Genomic DNA, 17,720 nt, shown 5'->3' on the forward strand with positions numbered 1-17,720 from the left:
CGATCCTGAGCTCGGGTGCTGTATGTGTGGAGCTTACACATTCTCCCTGTGGCTGCATATGTTTTCTCTGGAGGCTCCAGTTTTCCTCCCACATTCGAAAGATGTGCAGGTTTTTATGTTATTTGGCTTCAGTAAATTGTCCTGAGTGTGTTTGATAGAACTGGTGCATAGGTAATTGTTGGTCGGTGCAGTCTCAAGGCCTGTTTCCACACTATGTTTCTAAAACATAAATCATCAAAGTTCCACTGAACGCCATCCAATTCCAGACTAACGTGTGACAGATAACATTCAAGTGATGTTCATGCCAATCAATTACCTTAAACAAAGCAGATTTTTTATTTAGCGATACAGTGTTGAAACAAGCCCTTTGGCTCACCAAGTATGCACCGACCAGCAATCACCCCTTACACTAGCACTAACTACAACTGCCAATTTGTGCTCTACTTTAATTAAGGGGGGACTTGATAGAGGTTTTTAAAATGATGAGGGGGATAGACAGAGTTGACGTGGAAAAGCATTTCCCACTGAGAGTAGGGAAGATTCAAACAAGGGGACATGACATGAGAATTAAGGGACTGAAGTTTAGGGGTAACATGAGGGGGAACTTCTTTACTCAGAGAGTGGTAGCTGTGTGGAATGAGCTTCCAGTGGAGGTGGTGGAGGCAGGTTCGTTTTTATCATTTAAAAATAAATTGGATAGTTATATGGATGGGAAGGGAATGGAGGGTTATGGTCTGAGCGCAGGTATATGGGACTAGGGGAGATTATGTGTTCAGCACGGACTAGAAGGGTCGAGATGGCCTGTTTCCGTGCTGTAATTGTTATATGGTTATATGGTTACACACTAGGGACAGTTTGGCATAGACATTGTGGGCTGAAGGGCCTGTTCTTGTGCTGTACTGTTCTATGTTCTAGTTTCTATATTTATCTACAAGTTTCTCGTTCCTGTTCCTCACTGCAAGTCAGATACCATCCTGATCTGGGTTTACATCGCAACTTCTTCATCGTTGATAGATCAATGTGTTGAAAGTCCTTATATTAACCATTGCTGGATCATCTTACAAGCCGTGCAGTGATTTAGTGGCACACATTTTCCTCCCTTTCACACAACTAGAAATGCTGTAAGTAAGAAATGTGACCTTGTCGACACTACAGCATTCCAACAACACATAATTTACTACTTCGAATACACCCGCTATTCAACATTGAGTTACAAGGAAATCAACTCTTTCGCTGACTATTAGAACTTGGTTTCATGTGGTTTTAAGTATCTATGCCCCAACATAAACACAACAAAATAAATTGCTACTTCATATCTTAGAAAATATCTTTGAAGTGTGGGAGGAAACTGGAGCAACCGGGAAGAATCCACACGGTCACAGTGAGAAGGCACAAACTCCGTACCAATAGCACCCGCAGTCAGGATTGATCCTGATTCCAATTATTAATTTTAGCAAAACTATAAATGAGTAGGAAGATGGCAGCAGTTTCCAACGTATATATGTTTTGCTAAATTTAGTGAATTAAGGAGGCAACATATGCAGTACACCAGTCCCAGGGCTTCATGCAATCAAGGTGCAAATGCATGCAGCAAATGACAGAGCACTGTCAAAAGCAATGCAAAGTAACCTGATACCCCGGCGTGAAAATTGGATTCCCCAGTTTGAAAGGAGATGAGGAAGAATATCTTTAGTCAGAGGGTGACACTGTGGAATTCGCCACAGATGGCTGTGGAGGCCAGGTCAATGGGTATTTTTAATGCAGAGATTGACAGGTTTAAAGGTTAATGGGAGAAGACAGGAGAATGGGGTTGAGAGGGAAAGATAGTTCAGCCATGATTGAATGGGGAGTAGACTGAATGGGCCGAATGGCCTTATTCTGCTCCTGTGCCTTATGAACATATTCTGAAAAGGGGAATGCAAATCAAGCACGGGCAATGAAGACGTCCCATCCCAAAACGTCCATGTTCTCCATAGATGCTGCCTGACCCGCTGAGTTACTCCAGCACTTCATGCCTTTTTCTGTAAACTAGCATTTCCACTTCCTTGTTTCTACAATAAAATACCATTGAACGTTGAACTTGGCACTCGATGTTCAGCGTGGACTGTGTGGGACAAAAGATCTGTTTCTGTGCTGGAAGAAACGGCAGATTCTGCTTTATGCCGAAGATAAACACAAAATGCTGGAGTAACAGTGGGTCTGGCACCATCTCTGGAGAAAAGGTATAGGTGATGTTTTGGATCAGAACTCTTCAGACTGCAGTGAGGCAGCAGCTTCACCAGCTGTGCCACTGTGATACCCAGTTTTAATTTAGAGATAAAATGTGGAACCTTTGGCCCACTGAGTTCACGCCGACCAATGATCACCCCACACTGGTTCGAACTATACACTAGGGACAATTTATAGAAGGCAATTAACCTACAAGCCTGCATGTCTTTGGAATGTGGGAGGAAACTGGAGCACCCGGAGAAAACCTATGTAGTCACAGTGAATGGGTCTGTACTGACCAAATGTTCAAATGAATTCTACAATTTCTTACACATATCCAATAACTCTTTGACTTAGCCAAAAATGCACAAAGATACATTTTATGCCCTTATTGAAGCAAAGAACTAGAAAGCACACCAATGTCTCTACTCCTTAGAAGGCTTAGGAAGTTTGGAATGTCCCCTGCAACTCACTCCAACTTTTACAGATGCACCATAGAAAGTATATTATTGGGATGCATCACAACTCGGTTGGGGATCAGCTCCATCCAGGACCGCATGAAATTGCAGCGAATTAGGGACGCAGCCCAGACCATCACACAAACCAACCTCCCTTCTATTGACTCCATTTATACTTCACACTACCTTGGCAAGGCCAGCCTGGCCACTCCCTCTTCCCCCCTCTCCCCACAAGCAAAAGGTGTGAAAACACACCCCCCCAGAATCAGGGACAGTTTCTTCCCAGCTGTTATCAGTCAACTGAATCATCCTACCCAGTGCTGGACTAATATATATCTCTTTGGTGTCTCTCGGACTATCCTTGCACTAAACGTTTTTCCCTTATCATGTATCTATACACTAAATAGCTCAATTGTAATCATGTTTTGTCTTTCTGCTGACATGTACTTCAACACGACGAAATGAAATGAGGAGTGGATACTTAGAAAGAAAAGCGAAATCTCTACCGAAATGGAAAATATCTCGGAGATTGAGCGTCTGGATTGGGCGTGGCAATGAATCAAAGGAAGAAATGCAGCCGGCAGCCGTACATGCAAATGAATCCATTCCGATTGGACATCTGCGAGCATCGGCCATTCCGATTGGACATCTGCGAGTATCGGGCACGAATCGAAAGGCAGGAAGGGATCCGTACTGCAGGCGGACGGACGGAATTGAGTTTTATATATATATAATAGATATATATATATGTGTGTGTGTGTGTGTGTGTGTGTGTGTGTGTGTGTGTGTGTGTGTGTGTGTGTGTGTGTGTGTGTGTGTGTGTGTGTGTGTGTGTGTGTGTGTGTGTGTGTGTGTGTGTGTGTGTGTGTGTGTGTGTGTGTGTGTGTGTGTGTGTGTGTGTGTGTGTGTGTGTGTGTGTGTGTGTGTGTGTGTGTGTGTGTGTGTGTGTGTGTGTGTGTGTGTGTGTGTGTGTGTGTGTGTGTGTGTGTGTGTGTGTGTGTTTGTTGACTCTTGGCTCTCAAAAAAAGATTGATTTTAAAAGCATTCATTAATCAGAATGTAAGAAGTATAGGTCTGTGGAGTAGAACACACAGTTGTAACCCTGGCCTAATCAGTTGATTCATATATAAATTATACACCTAATTTGTTATGCAAGTGAAGCCATAGAGCTTTACAGAACAGCTCCACAATCATTAGCAGCTGGTTTCTAGTCATTTTTAATAAATGGCCATCTTATTAAATGAAACGATGCCTACTTCACAGTGGCAGTGGTAGTTTGCTCCAATAAGTTAAAACATTAGTTCACTACATGTGTGTTTTTCATATTTTCAGATGAAAATTAGATGGCCGGAATCCTGCTATGTGAATGCTTGCACACATCCATCAAATTATCAATATTTCAGCAGTTCCCAAATGAATAAGATAATGTTTCTCTTCATATAAAGCAAGGATATGAAACATTGAGACTTTAATTGTTCAAAAAAAAATTGATCTCCAGAATATATTGACCACTTCTATTCAAGTAAGAAATTCTCAAACAACATGAGTCTTCACATAAACACAGACGATGCTTTCCTTTCCCATTTTTCATTTAATTGGAACGGAGGGGGCTTTCTTTGTAGTTCATGGTGCATATTTAATGCATGGTCAATGTGGACTGCATGGTGGAAGACAGGTATGAGGGAAATAATGGATCCAATGTTCAATAGATCACTTTACAAAGTAGACTTCACCTGTTCTTACATTTATGCAAGCTGCCTTCTTATGAAGGGGGACTTCATTGAAACTTACTGAATAATGCAAGGCCTGGATAGAGTGGATGTGGAAGAGTCTAGGACCAGGCGGCAAAGCCTCAGAATAAAAGGATGTACCTTTAGAAAGGAGATGAGGAGGAATTTATTTAGTCAGAGGGTGATGATTCTGTGGAAATCATTGCCACAGGCAGCTGTTAAGGCCAAGTCATTGGGCATTTTTAAAGTGGAGATTGACAGAATTTTGATTAGTGTGGGTATCAGGGGTTATGGAAAGAAGGCAGGAGAATGAGGGTGAGAGGGAAACATAAATCAGCCATGATTGAATGGCGGAATAGACTTGATGGGCTGAATGGCCTAATTTTGCTCCTATAACTTATGAACTTCTGAATTTATGTAACATTCCACCCTGTGTGGAATGTAACATTCCACCCTGTTTGATGATCTTTTGTATCCAATGTACAAAATTGTGCCAAATACATTTCCAGCCTTGTATAAACCTGTTCTTCATTTGTTGACTTTTGCATTTAGAAAAAGACAGATAAGAATATTGTCATTAACTACATTTTTATATAATGTTTTCTGGTCCAATAGGCAATGGGTTTCATTTTTCTCATCAGTTTCTATTTCTTTCATGTTTCAAATTCTCACACATCTAAGCTCAGGCTGATGTGAACTTTGTACTTTATCAATTTTTAATTCTTTGTCAGCAATTTTAAATCTGATAGATTCCAAATGAATTTGACATAATTAAAGATTTTATTTTCTTCTCTTCCCATCACATCCTAAAAACCTGATATGTTTCAGTGAGTGACAAACTTAAGTACGGACTTATTTTTTAAAATTAAGAATATCAAAGAGCTTACATGGCCTTGTAGTGAAATTAGATAGCAGTATAAATTGAGCTCTGATTTCAATGCTTTTGAAGTGTCAGCCTGGTCTCAGTGGGTGGTCTTCACCTTTGGATCCGAAGACCATAGAAGCTAACTAGAAGACATAACTGGTGGATGTTAATGTTAACTTTTATGTAGTTGTGTGTCTTGTTGGATGGCTGTATGGTAATTCGAGTTTCACTGTACCTTAATTGGTACACGAGACAATAAACTGACTGAACCCCTTTGAACCTTTGAACTTTAAGGTGAGGAGCCAAATTCCAAGGGGCAGGTTGGTGAGCGCATGAAATGTGCTGCCAGGTGTGGTGGTGGCGGCCAAAACAATAGTGGCGTTTAAGAGGTACATGGATATGAAAGCAATATTGGTCAAGTGCAGGCAGAGGAGATCAGTTTAACATGGCATCATGTTCGGCGCAGACATTGTGGGCCGGAAGACTTGTTCCTGTGCGGTACGGTCATGTACAGGAAAATGCGGACTAGGTTTTCGATGTTCCAGCCATGTAGAAGAAAATGCCGACTAGGATTGGAATGAAGTATTTGTCCTGGTACAGAGGACACACAGAGTCCATGCTCACTTTGATATGATAATTTCAGTATCCAAAGACTATTATCCGCCGTGTTCATTTCTCATATTGTTCACAGGATCTAATTTTGACAGTAGTTAGCAGCACCTGCAGCCAGTTAGCACTGACCGAAACCATGCCGGTAAGTTGAAGTGTGGAATTTCACCGTAAGTGGCAGATGACAGTCCACTAGTTCGATGCTTCAACAAGAGAGATTTTCAGATGTCATTCCAGGCACCTGCTGGACAAAATCCAAGGAAAAATCTCTCCAACCACAGTGACCCTGAAGATGATCAAGCTCCATAACTGAGCTGTAATGGAAGGATGTAGCGCTTCAGGTCAACATTAGGAATACAATCCTGATGTATTTAAGAGGCTTTTAAATAATTTTGTAAAGATTTCAAATATTTTGTTCCAGAATTTTTGAATTTTTATACAGAAAACAAAAGAGTGCACTATATTAGCTTCTTGTGACTGACATTTATCACAAATGGGTGAGACATTGGGGAAAAGTTTATTTATTTTAGTTTTTGAATAATATAGTCTATGTAATGTTTTATATTGGATTAGAGTATGTCGTACGTTGATTGAGCATTTATGCGCATATAATAAGTGTTTATCCCAGCTCTCTTTTGAAATTTTTATAGCTAGTTCTTGTTCCCAATCTCTTCTAATATTATCTGTTGTAGGTATTTCTATATTCAATATAATATTATATAAGTATGATATTAGATTTAAGATGTATTTAAGAGGCTTTTGGATACACATATGGGTATCCATATGGCTCTCTACACCACACCAAATAGAACAAGGAACAGAGAATGGTTCAGCACAAGAATGGGGCCCTTCGGTCCAAATTGTCTGTGCCGAACATGATGCCAAGTTGAACTGATCTCGTCAGTCTGTACATGACCAATATCCATCTATTCCCTACACTTCCACATGCCTATCTAAAAGCCTCTTAAACGACACTATCGATTCTGCCTCCACCATCACCCCAGTCAGTACATTCCAAGCCCCCACCACTCTCCGTGGAAAAATCAATCAAAACGCCTAATTTTTGAACACCTGCCAACAACTTATGATAATGTCAAAATGTAATCAGGAAGCCTCCTGGTTTTTGAATTCCTCCCTACGTTCAACACAGTGTGCCTACAGGATGCATGTTCCTTTTTAGTTCCAAAACCTTTCAAACAGATTCATTTTACTGTTGGTTTCAACAAATCTGTTTAAATGCTAGTTGGGCCTACATGTAACTGAAACATGATCCGTACAAATAAAGACAGTGTTTGTCATTTCATTTTCATGGAAACTGTAGGAAAAAGCCGCACAAATTGATCAAGTATTAACCGTTGCTGATGTTGCGGTCTGTTCTGTTTTTAAGCAGGTTTTTGATGACTGATTATAATCAAAACATGATTCTTTCTTCCTGATCGAGCTACTGTTCACTGCCACACTGTTTCTGTGGGCCAAGGCAGAGGTAGTGGAGAGAGGTAGTGCAGAAAATGCTGTTTGTATTTATTTTGACAAGTTGACATCCAGTCAAGAAATGTTGGTGAAGCTGAAAGAAAAAGGGCTCACTTGTGAAAACGAAGAACAGATTTACTGTCGGTGCCCAGAGAACTCAGCAGGGTTTGAACTTTTGTTTACATGTAAGTGCCAGATGGCTGCTGGTGTGGATTCATTCTGACTCCTGCACGTCAGTATAACTGAGGTATGTGTTTGAAAGGAACCAAGTCAGTCAGTTTGGGCCCAAACACAAGAGAAGCCAAACCAGGATCAACAGCACAAACTCAAGGCTTGTATTCATGATACATGGGTGGTAGAATACAGATCATGTCAAACACAGAAATATAATTGATATAATGTGAAAACAAATAAAACATATGTTGAAAGCTTTTATAAGTTTATTTTTCAGAGGGGCTTTCACTGGGCAGCATGGTTGCGAAGCTGGCAAAGCTGCCACCTCACAGCGCCCAGAGAACAAGGTTCAATCCTGACCTCGGGCACATTCTGCGTGGGGTTTGCACATTTCCCCAGTGACTGCGTGGGTTTCCTCTGGGTGGTCTGGTTTACCTCCCACGCCCCCAAAATGTGAGGGTTTGTAGGCCAATTGGCTTTTGTAAATTGCCCCTAGAGTGTAGGGAGTGGATGGGAAAGTGGGGAAACATAGAACTAGTGTGTGAATGGATGGTCAATGGTCGGCCTGGACTCATTGGGCAAAAGAGCCTGTTTTCACACTGCATCTCCAGGTATGTGGCTCAATTTTGCGAGTGATGAACGTTAGTTGAAGCTAGCCTTGAAGCCAGTCTTGAATCTTTGAAATATGAGGTGTTCTGTGGCTGCAACCAGCAGTGGTCATTCCACCAGTATTTGGGAGCTGAACACTGGGGGAATGGCACCTGGACTTTCAGAATCACTCTGGAGGGTGTTATCATTGAGGGATAGAGAGAAAGTATGCATTAGCACATTGTGACTTGCTGGATATAGAAACATAGAAAATAGGTGCAGGAGTAGGCCATTCGGCCCTTCGAGCCTGCACCGCCATTCAATATGATCATGGCTGATCATCCAACTAAGTATCCTGTACCTGCCTTCTCTCCATACACAAGGGCCACATCTAACTCCCTCTTAAATATAGCCAAAGAACTGGCCTCAACCACCTTCTGTGGCAGAGAATTTCACAGATTCACCACTCTCTGTGTGAAAAATGTTTTTCTCATCTCGGTCCTGAAAGATTTCCCCCTTATCCTTAAACTGTGACCCCTTGTCCTACAGCTTTGTGTTTAACTTTCAAGAAACAGGGCTAGTATACGCACAGTCTGCCCATCGTCATTAACCCATTTGTCCAGGAACAAAGATATATTTTTTGCCATGACAATCTCTTCCACCATCTTCTCTGCAACTTAACATTACTTTTGCCCACTCATTTTTCTTCCACGTGTGCAGCCTGATCTGCTGACGGGTTTTAAAATGTTCTATCTTTTATTACATTTTCCCTTTTAATTATTAAAACATCTACCTCCTGCATGATATTTTGAATTTGTATATTCATAACTGCCTAATGCTCAACCTACCCTCCCAGTTGAGATAGTGTGATTGGTAATACTGTGCTGCAGAGTTACCTGTCTATATGTATTCACAGGTTCTCCTTTTCCACATCCTCCCGATTGGAAACCACAAGGAGAAATCCTCAAGACAGAAAGTGGAAAGAGGAATCAAATATGGCAGATATGGGTTGTCAACCCAATGAAAATGGATGTGACCTCTGGTGGTAGGTTAAAATGGTGAGTTTTGTGAAGGGTCCAACAGCAAAAGATCTCATAAGAAGGAGGAAAACTGATTTTGAGTTTAAACCTGTGTGTAATATCAAAACAACAGTCTCGCTTCCAATGAGTCTGAAGAAGGGTCTCGACCCGAAACGTCACCCATTCCTTCTCTCCAGAGATGCTGCCCGTCCCACTGAGTTACTCCAGCATTTTGTGTCTTTGCAGTTCCTTCTTACACATATAACTTTGTATTTTTAAGCCAGAGAAAGCTATAGGAGTGGATACAATTACAATTTGCTAAAGGTATTTGAACAGACATATGGATAGGAAATGTTTAGAGAGATTTGGACAAATGCCGGCAAATGGGACTAGCCCAGTATGCCAACTTGTTCGGTGTGGACAAGGTGGGACAAAGGGCCTGTTTCTGTGATGTGCAGCTCTATGACTATGGCTGTATAACATTAATAGTTTTTATGGATATATAAATAGGAAGAAGGCAGCTCAGGTAGGTGTGGGACCTCTCAAGACCAAGGCTGGTGATTTATTAAAGAAGTGGCAGATATGTTAACTAACATTTTTGCATCAGTGGAGACACTGCAAATATCCCTTAGATATCGGATGGGATAATTTCAAATAATTTGTGAAAATCCCAATCGCAAGGCAATAAAGGATCAGAGAAACCTATGGGGCTAAAGGCAGATGGATTGGCGGGGCCCAATAGCCTGCATCCCAGCAGTTTCAAGGGGATCGTGGACTTATTGGTTGAAATGGCTCAAAACTCACCAAATGCAGCAAGAGCAGCAGGAGATTGGAAAACTGCTCCAATCTCACTCCCTTGTTCAAAAAGGGAGGAAGAAAGAAAGGGAGAACTGCAAACCAGTTAAACATCTACTGTTGGCAAGATGCCAGAGTTAATAATCAAAGAGGAAATAATTAATCATGTAGGAAATCTGAATAATCAAACTTAATTAATGTGATCTTCTGAAAGATAAATCATGTGTGACAAATGTTCTTGAATTTTTGAGAAAGTGGTGGGAATACAACGTTTAAAAGGCCTGTGGACAGATACAGACAGGAAAGGCATGGAAGGGTGCAAGCCTAATTTGGGCAAGTAGGATTAGAATGGTGGTCATCGTGGATAAGGTGGACCAACAAGACCCATTTCTGTGCATCTATGAGGATTGATTGAGGGTTGATAACTTGCGCATATATTGTATTTAGATTTCCAAAAGGTATTTGACAAAAGGTGCCTCATATGCATAAATTAAAACCCCAAGGGTAGTGGAGACATTTTTGTTAGATGGATTGAAAACTAGCCGTCACATGCAAAACAAGTGAATAAAATAAATTGTGCAAACAAAGAACTGCAGATGTTGGTTTATACCAAAGATAGGCACAAAGTGCTGGAGTAACTCAGCAGGTCAGGCAGCATGTCTGGAGAAAAAGGATGGATGAGGCTTCGGGTCAGGAACCTTCTTCAGACTGAAAGTAGGGGTGAAGAACTGGTGGAGAGAAAAGACTAGGTCCAATCAGGGCTGGCTACAAATGACCTCAAGCAGAGTGGTGCCCTGGTGGGCCCATTGCTGGCTACAGAATGTGTGATCTCAAGAGGGTACAATGTGGTGAACTGAGGAATGGGTTAAATGACTGGGGGGAGGGGAGGTGGCAAGGGGAGAGGGTGGTGAGTGTAGGTGGAAATTCCGTAAACATAGCGAATTCAATGTTCATACAGTGTTCAATTGTAAGCTACCCAAGCAAAATATAAGATGCTGTTCCCCCAACTTGTGTGTGGCCTCACTCTGGCAATGGAGGAGGCCCAGGACAGAAAGGTCAGTGTGGGAATGGGATGAGCAGTTGAAATGGTTGACAACCGGGTGATTTTGTAGGCCTCGGCGGATGAGTGAAACAGTCATCGGGTCTACGTTTGGTCTCGACAAAGTACAGGAAATAAATGGTTTCATTTCAGTGTCGGAGACCCGGGTTCGATTCTGACCTCAGTTGCTGTCTGCGTGGAGTTTGCACGTTCTCCCAGTGACCGCGTAGGTTTCCTCTGGAGGGATATAGCTAGTGGAGGAGCCCAGGGCTCAGTCTTGACCCTCAGTTGTATCGAGGGAATAAAATGTAGAGTGTTCAAAGTTTGCCAATAATACCAAAATAGGTGGAAGGGAATGTTGTGATAAGGACACGGTGATTCTGCCATGGAATAGAGGTAGGTTAAATAACTGAACAAAAACCTGGCAAATGGAATTAAATGCGGCCAATGATGTGGTTATGTGCTTTGGTAAAAGGAATCAAAAGCAGATTATTATCTGAATGGAGAGAGGCTGCAAATGAGAAATGTTCAGAGTATCTAGGTGCAGGAATCTGAAAAGGTTAGCTGACAAATCCAACAAGTGGTTTAGAAGGTCAACAATAAGTAGACCCTTTATTGGAAGGGGTTGGAGTTTGCCCATTTCACAAGAATACTTTTATTTCAACATGCATTAAAGGGCCTCTGTAAATTACCCCTAATATTTAGGGAGTGGATGAGAAAGCGTGATGACCTAGAACTACTGTGAATGGGTGATCGATGGTCAGCGTGGTCTTGGTAGGCCGAAATGCGTGTTTCTGTGCTGTATTTCTGAACTAAGCTAACGTAACTCTTCCAGTCAAGTTCATCACCTGCCACGGTACTAAAACATTACTGATGAAAGGTGATAATGACATCCTGTATGATTGTATCTATTGATTTATTCTTCTTTTGTGTCTCACCTTGATATTGACATGATTAACCGCATCAACCTTTGTCACGGTATCTTCACCATTATCCAACTAGGTGGGACCACACCCACTCAGTTACATTTAGTTATATGTGGATGGTAATAGCAGGGAGATCCAAAGATGAAGGCAATCCAAAAGCAATGTAATGAGCCATAATCATTAAAGAATCAAAAGAGCTGAATGAAAAGATTATGTATTTGTTTGTGTTATGCTCAGCACAACCTGAATCTTCCCTCTAATAAACATCAACTATTCATGTTCATAAATCATAGGAGCTGAATTAGGCTATTCGACTTATTGAGTTTATTCAGCCATTCAATCATGGCTGATCTATCTATTTCCTCTCAACCCCATTCTCCTGCCTTTGCTCCATAACCTCTGACACACTTACTAATCAAGACTCTGTCAATCTCCACCTTACAAATAACTAATGACTTGGCCTCACAGCCGTTTGTGGCAATGAATTCCACAGATTCACCATCCTCTGACTAAAGAAATTCTTCCTCATCTCCTTCCTAAAGGTACATCCTTTTATTCTGAGGCTAAGGCCTGAGGTCCTAGACACTCCCACTAGTGGAGACATCCTTTCAGCATCCACTCTATCCAGGCCTTTCACTAATTGGTAAGTTTCAATAATGCTCTCCCTCATCCTTCTGAAACTCCAGCGACTACAGGCCCAGTGCCTTCAAATGCTCATTATACATTATCCCTACATACACTCATCATACATTCATCATACACTCATCATACATGCATGTAAAATGACGACAATGATTCCTCGTTGCAGAAGTGAGATGCTTCAGTTGAATCAGTAGCCTTCCTGATTGCTTCATCTCAGATCTTTATCATATGCTTTTGCATGCTGTCATTTTGCTATTTCCTCCTGGCATTTGGCAGCTCCTCTTTGAGAGGGTGGCTGAGTGATTATTGGGGCAAGTAATCTTCACTTCCATCCTCTGCTCTGATGAGTGTCTTCTCCCCACCGAGTATGCACTGACCAGCGAACACCTGGTCCATTGTTGGTTGTGGACTAGGTGACAATGAGATACAGACAATGAAACTCAATAAGACGTCTAGTATGACGACTAGGGTGTGGGAGGGATGGAGAGAGGGATGCAAGGGTTACTTGAAGCTCGAGAAATCAAAATTTATAATGCTGGGTTGAAAGCTACCCAAGCGAAATATGAGGTGCTGTTCCTCCAATTTGTGTTTGGCCTCACGCTGCCAATGGATAGGTATGTTGCAAAAACTTACCTTCAGTGGCGCTGCAGTTCTGTCACTGCCCGTGTGCACGACTTTGGCGCGTTGGAGAGGGGGGCGGGCTTAAAATGCCGTTTCCTCCAGGCTGTTTAAATCGATGTTCATCAGCCTGTTTAATTGCTCAAGAAAAATCGCTCCGACTGCCGTTCTCTGCACTTATTTTTAAACTAAGTTGGATAATTTAAGTGTTATAGTAAATTAAAAATCATCTTCTAAAGCCGTGAACGCCGACAACGGGACGGATCTCACGTAGGGGACAAGGCAAGGTAGGTTGTTTATTTTTACATTAACAAGTGCTTCTTAAGAACCATTTAATCAAAATTTTAAGTTGCGAGAAGGTGACTTGGAGCCCCTCCGAACCGGCAGTATTTTTCCTGCCAATATGGGGCTCAAATTCACTGCAACTGCAACGTTCCAAATGATCGCGTTCCAGAAAAACTCACTCGCAAGATGATTTAAATGGCCATTAATTTGCAGCTATTAAACACTAAATTCCTTCCATTTGGCCTATAAATCCATGACAATAAGATTTAAAAATCATGTTATATTGTGAATTCTTGTGTGTATGTTATTTGGACACTTAGGCTATATAAAAATGGTGATCTTTTCTTTAGAAATGGATAGATGTTTAGATCTAGTAATTGAATTATGTAATTAGCTACAAATAGGGTAACTAACTAATTATATGCTTTAATTTCAGGTCATCCAAGTAAGATTCTTTCATATTTGTTTCAGAATGCTTCAATCTATAATAACTGAAAATTTATTTCAGTTTTCTTAATTTTTAATAAAGTTATGGGTTTTTGACTGTCCTCAATCACAGTTTAGCAAAAGCAATAGGGAACAAGATGATAATTTCCAAGTATGAAAATGACCATAACCTTTTTAATACTGAAGATATGAAAGTGAATTAGGTGTCAAATTAAACTTCTTTTTATGCTTTATCTGATGGGATAAATTGCAGACTTGCTTTTTTAAATCTCAAAATTTTGTAACATTGCTACAATGGAGGAGGCCTATGTCCTGGTCAATTTTATCAAATAATGAGGTGAATGCCAGTATTATATGTCTAGCATCTCTGTCATTCAGGACTTGCCTTTTTTGGTCAGTGCTGGTGCTACTTAGCCAGTCTTGTTGAGGACATTCAAATCCCCTGCCCAGAGCTCATTCTGTGCTCTTGCTACTAAACTATTCTGAACTAGGCAACAAGGAACACTGATTCATCAGGTGAGCGAGTACAGAAGCTGGCAGTCTGGTAGAGGTTTTCTTGCCAGTGTTTGACCCTGAGTCAAAGAAGAAGAACTCCCGACAAGCCATGCATGGCAGGACTGTCTCGCCCTCCACCAATCCGGGAACCCGCCTGGAGTGGGAACCATGCCCGAGGCTCATCTCCTGCCTGCGCCCAAAGAGCGGGGAGGTAAAGGGAGTCAGCACCGGGCCTGTACCCACTGGAGTTTAGACGAATGAGGGGGGACCTCATTGAAACATGTAGAATAGAGAAAGGCTTGGATGGAGTGAATTTGGAGAGGATGTTTCCACTAGTGGGAGAGTATAGGACAAGAGGTCATAGCCTCAGAATTAAAGGAAGGAGATAAGGAGAAATGGTTAGGAAGGAGATGAGGAGAAATTATTTTATGACGGAGATGAGGAGAAATGTCTTTAGTCAAAGGGTGGTGAATCTGTGGAATTCTTTGCCACAGTAGGCTGTGTAGGCCGCCAGTGGATATATTTAAGGCAGAGATAGATAGGTTCTGGATTAGTACAGGTGTCAGAGTTTATGGGGAGACGGCAGGAGAATGGAGGGAGAGATGGCTGAGTAGACTTGATGGGCCGAATGGCCTAATTCTACTCCTATGCCTTATAACCTTCTACCCTTATGACAGTGGTGGACACTGGACAAAGGGTTAGTAAGGAGAACCGTGGGTGTTTCCTTCCGCGTCCTCAAGGTAGGCTGCAGGAGGATCCCCCGAGGCATAAAAGTTGCTGGGTGAGAAGAGGGACAGCGGTACACTGGTGATCCAGGTCTTGGCGATGGCTGCAATGGGTCTTATGGCAAGCTGTAGGTTGGACTATGAAAGCAGAGCAAAACCTGTTGACTCTTGCACAAAGTCTCAGTGGGCTGTTTCTATGCATTCTGTACTTAATTGAGGTTTGCACATATATATGGCAATATTCTTACTGATCGGTCTGCAAAAATAAGAATTTCACTGTACCTTGGTAAACGTGATAATAAAGAACCATTGTACCATTGGACTCTGAGGATTAGTCCCTGTACATCTGTGTGCTGCCAACTCTTGTGGGTCAGTGTGTTCCTGATACATAGTTAATCTTTATTTACATGGAACTGCCAGAAGATAAAAGAGACTGCAGATGCTGGAGACTGAAATGAGAAACAGAACGGTGGAAGAACTGAGTGAATCAATTTACAGGTTCACAGACGACAACACGGTATCCAACAATGATGAGACAGAGGACAGAAAGAAGATTGAGAACCTCGTAACCTGGTGCCAAGACACCAACCTCTCCCTCAATGTCAGCAATTCAAAGGAGATTGTGATTGACTTCAGGAAGTGAAACAGTACTCATACATTGATGGCGCCAAAGTAGAGATGGTCAAAAGCTTCAAGTTCTTTGGAATAAATATCACCAGCAATTTGTCCTGTACCAGCCACATTGAAGCAACGGCCAAAAAAGCACACCAATGCCTCTACTTCCTTAGAAGGCTTAGGAAGTGTCTTATGTCCCCTGCAACTCTCACCAACTTCTAATGTAGCGCCGTAGAAAGCATTTTATTGGAATGCACCACTGCATGGTTTTTGGGAATAGCACTATTGCAAGAAATTGCAGAGAGTTGAGGACATAGCTCAGACCATCACACTAACCAACCGCCCTTCCATGGACAGCAGACTGATTCCTGGGATATCAGGACTTTCATATGAAGAAAGACTGGATAGACTCGGCTTGTACTCGCTAGAATTTAGAAGATTGAGGGGGGATCTTATTGAAACTTACAAATTTCTTAAGGGGTTGGACAGGCTAGATTGTTCCCGATGTTGGGGAAGTCCAGAACAAGGGGTCCCAGTTTAAGGATAAAGGGGAAAGTCTTTTAGGACCGAGATGAGAAAAACATTTTTCACACAGAGTGGTGAATCTGTGGAATTATCTGCCACAGAAGGTAGTTGAGGCCAGTTCATTGGCTATATTTAAGAGGGAGTTAGATGTGTCCCTTGTGGCAAAAGGGATCAGGGGGTATGGAGAGAAGGCAGGTACAGGATACTGAGTTGAATGATCAGCCATGATCATATTGAATGGCGGTGCAGGTTCGAAGGGCCGAATGGCCTACTCCTGCACCTGTTTTCTATGTTTCTATGTTTCTATGACTCAATCTACACCACGCTGCCTCAGCAAGGCCACCAGCATAATCAAGGATCAGTCTCACCCCAGACACTCCCCTCTCCCATCAGACAAGTGGTATACAAATTTGAGCACCCATACCTCCAGAATCAGGGGCAGGTTCTTCCCAGCTGGTATCAGGCAACTGAACCATCCTCTCACCAGCTAGACTGTTGCCCTAACCTCCCATCTCAATCATTGGTGACCTTTAACTATCTTTAATCAGACTTTATCAGACATTATCTTGCACTAAATGTTAAGCCCTTTATCCTGCGTCTGTACACTGTGGATGGCTTGATTGTAATAATGTAAAGTATTTTCACTGACTGACTCGGTACATGTGACAATAATAAACTCAGCTAAACTAAACTGTCAGCATCTGTTGAGATAAACCAATGTTTCAGATAAAGTCCCGATCCACAGACTTGACATAAAACATCGATTGACACCTCTTGCCTCCACAGTTGCCGAATGACTCGTCAGTTCTTCCCGTGTACTGTTGTTGTTTACACAGATCTTGTCTATTTTGGTAGAGCTGCAAAAAAATTTGAAATGCAATGATCTCCCTTTGTGGGATTCTTTAAACAATAGCAAACAATGGGGTTTTGTGTTCACTGTGCTTGACTGCTTGCCTGTAAATTAATAGAAAACAGGAAACACTCTGCCTGGTACCACATCCTGAAAATAATACCGTGCCAATCTAAATCCTCGTTCTACCTCAAAAACAAACACTATTTATCAGCTAGCGTGACTCCAGTTGTCGAAGTGGATTGACAGCGATTATATTCACCATTTATTAATTTTGCTTTTAACAACATGATCTTAAGCATGTGTCACGTTAGTCAAGTTGGTTCCTGCACAATATGTGTCGGAAGGAATTGCAGATGCTGGTTTAAACCGAAGCTAGACATAAAAAGCTGGAGTAACTCAGCGGGTCAGGCAGCATTTCTGGAAGAAAGGAATTGGTGACGTTTCGGGTTGAGACTCTTCTTTAGACTGAGAGCCAGGGGAAAGGGAAATGAGAGAAATACTGTAGATAGCGTTATACAGAGATATAGAGCAAATTAATGAAATATATGTAAAAAGTAACCATAATCAAGGAAAGGTGGAGCCCACAATGGTCCATTGTTGGCTGTGGTCATACAGGCAGTGAAACTCAACAGGA

This window comes from Leucoraja erinacea, chromosome 6 (genome assembly GCF_028641065.1).
Source record: "Leucoraja erinacea ecotype New England chromosome 6, Leri_hhj_1, whole genome shotgun sequence".
Taxonomy (NCBI): Eukaryota; Metazoa; Chordata; class Chondrichthyes; order Rajiformes; family Rajidae; genus Leucoraja; species Leucoraja erinaceus.